Source organism: Triticum urartu, chromosome 4, assembly GCF_003073215.2.
Source record: "Triticum urartu cultivar G1812 chromosome 4, Tu2.1, whole genome shotgun sequence".
In the NCBI taxonomy this organism is placed as follows: domain Eukaryota; kingdom Viridiplantae; phylum Streptophyta; class Magnoliopsida; order Poales; family Poaceae; genus Triticum; species Triticum urartu.
This window is the reverse complement of record NC_053025.1, coordinates 144,367,986-144,375,615: the sequence shown is the minus strand read 5'-3', so window position 1 is coordinate 144,375,615 and position 7,630 is coordinate 144,367,986. Positions and strand designations below refer to the sequence as shown.

General features: G+C 44.5%; 1 pseudogene; it reads left to right on the top strand.

Annotated features, from left to right (window-relative positions):
• The first annotated feature begins 435 nt into the window (after positions 1 to 435).
• LOC125551138 lies at positions 436 to 7,320 on the top strand (annotated as a pseudogene).
• The last annotated feature ends 310 nt before the right edge of the window (positions 7,321 to 7,630 follow it).

The window sequence follows — 7,630 nt, the reverse complement described above, 5'->3', positions numbered from 1 at the left end:
GGAATATTTTCATTGAGTCTAGGCTAGTGTTTATTTTCCTATAAAGTGTGGAGGATAGGAAAAATTCCTCCATAGGAATAGGATTCTATTCCTACAAACCAAAGGAATTTAAAGGAATTTTTCTTATAGAAATCCTATCATACAGAATTCCTACAAAATTTCTTCAAACCAAAGGAGGCCTTAAAGGAAAATATTTATATGCATCCTAGCTAGTTTTTTTGGGTGTGACAATTTCTCTTTTAAATATTGCTTTCATCTCATAGAATTCATTACTACATGCTTACATCATAATATTTTTATTTTTACTACTGCGGATTCGTCCTGATGATACAGAGGGAAAATATTGCACCATGTTTCACAGGGGAACACGTCAAAACCTGCAAAAGTTTAAAAGGCAAAAAACCTATTTTTCAAACAACAGTGTACTCTGGCCTGGCAGTATAGAAGCGAAACACGAAATGTTTCATAAAAAATAATGTTGCTTCTCATTTTGGTGTTGAGTTTAAATCGGACTTTGTAATCTGGGTGGCGTCGTGTTGGGGGCTGCATGTTGCACTCTGTCGAGTTGGCTGTGTAAACTCCTATATAAAGCAAAGAAGAAAACCTGAAAAGTTGTGTTGCGCTGCGTGCATGTTTTTGTGAGGTTGGCTGAAAAATCCACATATAATGAATTAATGATATCTTTATTATTGCTTGCTGCCATTGGCTAATCAACTGCAAACGGGCGGGTTTGTTTTTCTACCTGCAGGTGCAGCTAGCTGGCGCCCTAGGTCCAAGTTGTTGATTCCATCAGCAACAGGCAAATTAAGAGCACACACGGCTATGGAGGTGGCCGTCAGCGCAGCATGGTGGGTGGTAACCAAGGCGCTGGCCCCGGTGACGGACGGCTTGCTGGAGGCATGGGCGGCCAGCGCCGGGCTCGGCCCCAACATCGACGCCCTCAAGATGCAGCTGCTTTACGCCCAGGGGATGCTCAATAACGCCCAAGGGCACGGCAGGGACATCACTAACCCTGCGCTCAAGGGGCTGCTCCACAAACTGCGGCAGCTGGCGTACGTCGCGGATGAAGCGCTGGACGAGCTGGACTACTTCCGTATCCAGGACGTGTTGGACGGTACCTACCACGCAGCAGCCGTCGTGGATGACAGTGGCTGCCTCCAGGGCCTCGTCCTCAATGCTCGCCACACGGCTAGAGCTGCTGCCGGGAAGATCAAGTCCATGAGCTCCTGCTCCCATTCTGCTAGCCCACCTGATGACCAAGAAGATATTGGTGGCAGCCCTGGACGTGCTGTTCAAGCTGTTGCTAAACACTTACCATGCTGCTACTCTTCTCCTCACACCAGTGAGTTGGCCGAATCGCCCAACATGCCAGCTGCAAGCAGATGGTGGCTCTTCTGTGGCGCCTGCCCGCCCAAGGTACCGGCGCAGAGAGTTAACACCAAAGAGGGAGCACCAAAACTGAAGTTTGATAGGGTGGAAATGTCCAAGAGAATGATAGACATTGTAGATCAGCTCAAGCATGTATGTGCTATGGTCTCCACCATTCTTAATCTAGAGCTTCTGAGCTTAAGCCGTATCCCTACCCAAGTCAGCATTGCTATGGATCGACCCAGAACCACCCCACAAATTATAGAACCTCAACTATATGGGAGGGATACCCAGAAAAAGGAAATTATAGATGCCATCACCCATGGTGAATATTCTTGCAAACGACTTACTGTCCTTCCAATTGTTGGGCCAGGGGGTGTTGGGAAGACAACCTTTACACAACACATATTTGAAGAAGTGAAGAGCAGTTTCCAGGTTGCAATTTGGATATGTGTGTCTCTCAACTTCATTGCCGATACTTTGGCACAAGAGATTTTGGAGCAGTTCCCTAAAGATAACAACAGTGAAAGCAAAAATGATAGTAGCAAAGAAGAATACCGTAGAACGATTTGTTCTACGGTCAAGGTTTCAAAAAATAGTAGCAAAGAAGAGCAAATTGAACAAAGGTTAAGATCAAAGAGGTTCTTACTTGTCTTGGATGATGTCTGGAAATATCATGACGATGAGTGGAGAAAACTATTAGCTCCATTTAAAAAAGTTGGGACACAAGGCAATATGGTTATAGTCACAACTCGAATTCCAGGGGTAGCAAACATGATCAGGACAGTTGACCATTCTATAGAAATGGAACATCTAGGTCTTGAAGATATCATGTCTTTCTTTGAAGCATGTGTATTTGGTGACCAACAACAACCATGGCAAGATCATCTTGAACTATATGATGTTGGCTGCAAAATAGTGAAAAAATTGAAGGGTTTCCCTCTTGCTGCAAAAACTGTGGGTAGATTGCTTAAGAAGCAACTGACGTTTGACCATTGGATGAGAGTTTGGGAAAGTAAAGAGTGGGAGTCACAAGCTAGCGATAATGACATTATGCCAGCTCTGAAGCTTAGCTATGATTATCTCCCTTTCCATCTGCAACAATGTCTTTCCTTCTTTTTTCGATAAAGGGCGATTTTATTATCTCAAATGTAGCATCAAGCGGATACAAAACATTATGAGTAACACCCGGCCTCTGCATAACTAGGATGCACACAGCCAAACACCAAAGTCTGACACTAGAAAAAGTAAGAAAATGGACAATACGACAACAGTAGAGTCCTATGGACCGACACTTTGCCTATGTCGAACTCGGCGGTGGATGGATCCGGAGGTTATGCTGCCACCCATGTTGGGAAAAAACCTCCATAGCCGCCTGCTCCAACCGCGTACACACCGCCTTGAACAGCGGTTGGTGCTCCGCCTGTTGTAGCGTAGACCACGTACGAAGTGAGTGCGTACAACGGAAAATAACCTGCAGAGGAGAAGCATTTTTGTCATTAAAAATCAAATCATTTCTACATAGCCAAAGCGACCATAGTAAGGCATACGCCCCCACCCTTATTAGCGTTTTGACACTATTTGAAATTCCGTCCAACCAATGACCAAATATATTGGCAATACTCGTTGGCGGATACAAAATTGACGCTATTTGGATGACTGACTATGTAGACCGTGCAAACTTGCATTGAAAAAAGAGGTGTTTGATTGTCTCGTCATGAGCACAAAAGCAACACTTCTTACTTCCTGGCCAGTTGCGCCGTGCAAGATTGTCTTTGGTTAGTACAACTCCCCTACGAAGATACCACATAAAGATTTTAACTTTTAGTGGAATCTTTGACTTCCAGATTTTCTTGTTATTATTCACTGGCACCTCGGAATGCATAAGCGCACGGTACATCGAGTCTACTGTGTAAGACCCTGATGTTGTGAGTTTCCAGTGAAACACATCCCGACCTTGTGTCAGATTAATCGAATCCAGACGGGATAAAAGATTATGCCATGACAAAAGTCGGGGGCCAATCAAATCCCGCCTGAACGAAATATTCGGTGGGGATGAACTAAGCACTTGCGAAATAGTATTACTCTTATTGCGAGCAATGGCGTATAAGGCTGGGTATTGCTCTCGGAGACTGGCATTGCCTAGCCATATGTCTTCCCAGAAACGAACCTCTGACCCATCCTTTATCGCGAAAGACCCAAAGCGAAAAAGATGTTTCTTTGCCACCATTAGGCCAGCCCAAAAGTGTGAGTCACCAGGTTTCCAATAAGCCTGAGACACCGCCTTTTGGCCTAGGTACTTGTTGCGCAATATGGTTTGCCAAACACCATTCTCAGTAAGAAGTTTGAACAACCATTTACTAAGTAGGGCCTCATTGTTGACCTGCAGGTCATGAATTCCAAGGCCACCTTGGTCTTTCGGCCTACAAACCACACTCCATTTTGCCAGCCTATATTTTTTCTTTTCACCGTCTCCCTGCCAAAAGAATCTGGATCTAAAATAGTCCAATCTTTGGAGGACCCCTTTTGGGAGTTGGAAGAAAGAAAGCATATAGAGAACCATATTTGTGAGGACAGAGTTAATTAAAACCAACCGTCCTCCAACTGAGAGCAACTTGCCTTTCCAACTGCTCAGTCGTTTCTCTAGACGCTCCTCAACATGCTTCCACTCCGCAATGGTGAGACGCCGATAGTGAACCGGTATTCCCAGATATTTAATTGGGAATTGACCATGTGCACAACCAAACAGGTCAGCGTAATCTGCAGCCGCCTCAATGTCTTTCCTTCTGTGCATTGTTTCCCGAAGATTATGAATTTCATGCAAAAGAGTTGGTTCATTTGTGGATTGGCCTAGGTATTTTACACTCAGATGATGAAAAGAGAAGAATCGAAGATGTTGGATTGTGTTACTTAACTGACTTGGTTAATCAAGGTTTTTTCAAAAAGAATGAATCGAGATTGGGCGGTCCTTATTACACCATCCATGATCTACTGCGTGAGTTGGTTGCGAAGGTCTCATCATATGAGTGTCTTAGCATATCAAGCTCCAATGTGATGTGCATAGAAATTCCCCCATTTGTTCGGCATCTGTCTATCATTGTGGATGATGCAGACGTCAAGGACACCATGACTTTTGAAAACTACAAGAGGGATTTGTGTGCGCTGGAAAAAAGGCTTGAAGTTCAAAACCTACACACTTTAATGTTGTTTGGACAATACCACGGAACCTTTTCTAGGGTTTTCTGTGGTTTGTTTCGGGAAGCTAGAGCCCTTCGTACTGTATTTTTGTCTGATGCATCATATAACCTGGAGGATGTGTTGCCTAACTTTTCAAAACTTGTCCATCTTCGCTACTTCAAGCTAGCTGGTTTTGGTGATGACAAGGGCTTGTGTGTAGCTGGTGTGCTGTGTAGATTATATCATTTGGAAGTCATTGATCTACAAGGATGGAGGGGCCGCTTTGGTTCAACAAGGCATATTAGCACCCTTGTAAAGTTAGGTCATTTTGTTGTGCCCCGAGAAGAACTTCATTCTGACATATTTGAGGTGGGAAAACTAAAATTCATCAATGAGTTAAAGACATTTAGAGTGGGACAAGAAAGCAACATGTTTGAACTGAGTCAACTAGGGAAACTGGAAAATATTGGAGGATTGCTTGGCATTTACAATCTTGAAAAGGTGCAATCAGAAGAAGAAGCAACTAAATCAAGACTGATACACAAAAGCCACATGCAAGAGCTAATATTAGAATGGTATGTTCAGCGATCTAACAGGGATCCTACATTTGAAGAAAATGTTCTTGAACGCCTTGTACCACATAGCAATCTTCAACACCTATACATTAAAGGGCATGGAGGAACTAATTGTCCAAGATGGCTAGGTGTAAACCTCTCCATAAAGAATCTGGAATCTCTTTATCTGTATGATTTGTCTTGGGGAAACCTTCCACCTTTAGGAGAGATGTGGATGGTCAATGATCTTGGTGCAGTGTACAAGGACTGTATCTTAGGCCAAGGATTTCAAAATTTGAAAAGGCTAGAATTGGTTAAAATACCAAGATTGAGAAAATGGGTTGGGGACAACAATACTTGTCATTTGTTCTATCACTTGGAAGAACTCACCATTGAAGATTGCTCTGAACTTACCGAGCTGTGCTTTCCAGATCTTAGTTGTGGTCTGCGACAGCAAGAGAAGAGCATATCTTGGTTTCCTAGACTAAAGTCTCTCGGGATACACAACTGCCCGAAGCTACTGTCATTGCCTCCAATCCCTTGGACTTGTGGTCCGTGCTCCGCTGTGATAAATAGGGTGGGCTCCGGTCTTGAGCGGCTAGTTTATAAAGAAGACTCAACTTCATCACTTGAAGTGCAGGGAACATATGGCCAGGATAGTGTGTTCTTTAATGGGTTGGTCTTCTCAAATCTAACTTATCTGAAAACATTGGTGATGCAAAGTTGCTCTCCTCTGCTGCTCGATCGCCTCCTAATGCTAAAATCTCTGGAATCCCTCCAGATAAGTAACTCAAGTAATATATTATCCATGGTTGAAAGTGTGGGCCATGTACGATGCCAGCTACCTGTCAAAAGGTTAAGTGTCGAGCAATGTGGTGGCAGCGGCAAGGAATTGACACTACTGTTCTCTCTTATGCCAGAGCTCACCCAAATAACAATAGGGCGTTGTCAGGGGATAAAATGGCTCGGTGTGGGACAGTCATCAGTATATTCTTCTGCTGAACCGTTGCATAAGGTGGGATAGCATAGTCCCTCTCCTCGCCCAAGGCCACCTCACAAACATCTGCATCTACGAAAACCCCGTATTCGCCTCTAACAAGGGGCTTCTTCTCCCCTGTTCCTCTGCACACCAAGAGCTTGAGCTAAGCACAGACGATGTTGCAGGACTCCATACTGCGCATATCTGTAGCCTCCTCTCTCCCTCCCTCACCACCCTACGACTTGGTTCGAGCCAAGATGTCGAGTGCTTCACACACGAGCAAGAGGAGGCCCTTCAGCTCCTCACCTCCATCCACACGCTCGTATTTTCCTGTTTCAAGAAGCTGCAATTCCTCCCAGCAGGTCTACATAGACTTGCCAACCTCAAGACATTACGGCTCGTTGTCTGTCAAGCCATCCGGTCGTTGCCGGAGGACGGCCTCCCGACTTCTCTGCAAGAATTATACATCTCGAATTGCGATGCCTTCGAGTCGCTGCCTATGGACAGACTCCCGAGTTCTCTGCAACAATTGTACATCCATGGCTGCCTTGCCTTTAAGTCGTTGCTCAAGCACGACGGACTCCCTAGTTCGCTACAAGCCATGGACGGACTACAAAGTTCTCTACAAACATTGAACATCACGGAATGTCCTGCCATCAAGTCACTACCTAAGGGCAGCCTCCCAAGTTCTCTGAAAGAATTAAACATCCACCACTGCCCTGCCCTGACTTCTCTGCCCAAGGATGGCCTCCCAAGCTCTCTGCAAAAATTGATATTACTGGACTGCCCTGCCTTAAAGTCGCTGCCCGAGGATGGCCTCCCAAGATCTCTGCAGGAACTAGAGATCATCGCGTGTGCTGCAATGAATTCGCTGCCCAAGGGCGGCCTCCCAAGATCACTGCAAGTATTGGAGGTCCATATGTGTGACAACGAGGAGCTAAAGAGGCAGTGCCGCAAGTTAAGAGGAACAATCCCCAAGATCATAATTTAATCTGACCAAAGGTAACCTGTGAAGCATCAGAGTAGTTATTCTCTGTTTCGTTCAGTACATCCAAATTACTGCCATTTCAGCTGAATAACCCACTTGTTTTTTCTATCTACTCTGCAGGGCACTTCCTGGACTTGTACATTCCTCTAGCTAGCCTCTTAGAATCCAAGCATGTATGCTTCCGGGTTGCCAATACAAGCTTCAAAAGGTCTCAGTATGCATCTAACATCTGCACATGAAACTGGTCAGTACAGGCATTATCATCACATACATCCCTAGTTCCGTAAACTATAGTCTGTTCGGGTTTAGTTTACCTTGTTACCAGATTATTTAAAGTTCTGAACCATGTTTGTTTCAATCTACCATGCCAGGTTTCCTTGAATCTGTCAATTCTTATAGCCTTGTAGAATTCTTATAGCCTTGAATCTGTCAATTCTTATAAATCAGTGGTATTCTCCTTGCTTCTCCTCTTAACTGACTGTCAATTTAGTTCTCTTCTGGCTTGGTTTACCTCGTGAACAAAAGATCTGAAGTTTGAGCTACAATGTAGAATTTTATCCATCC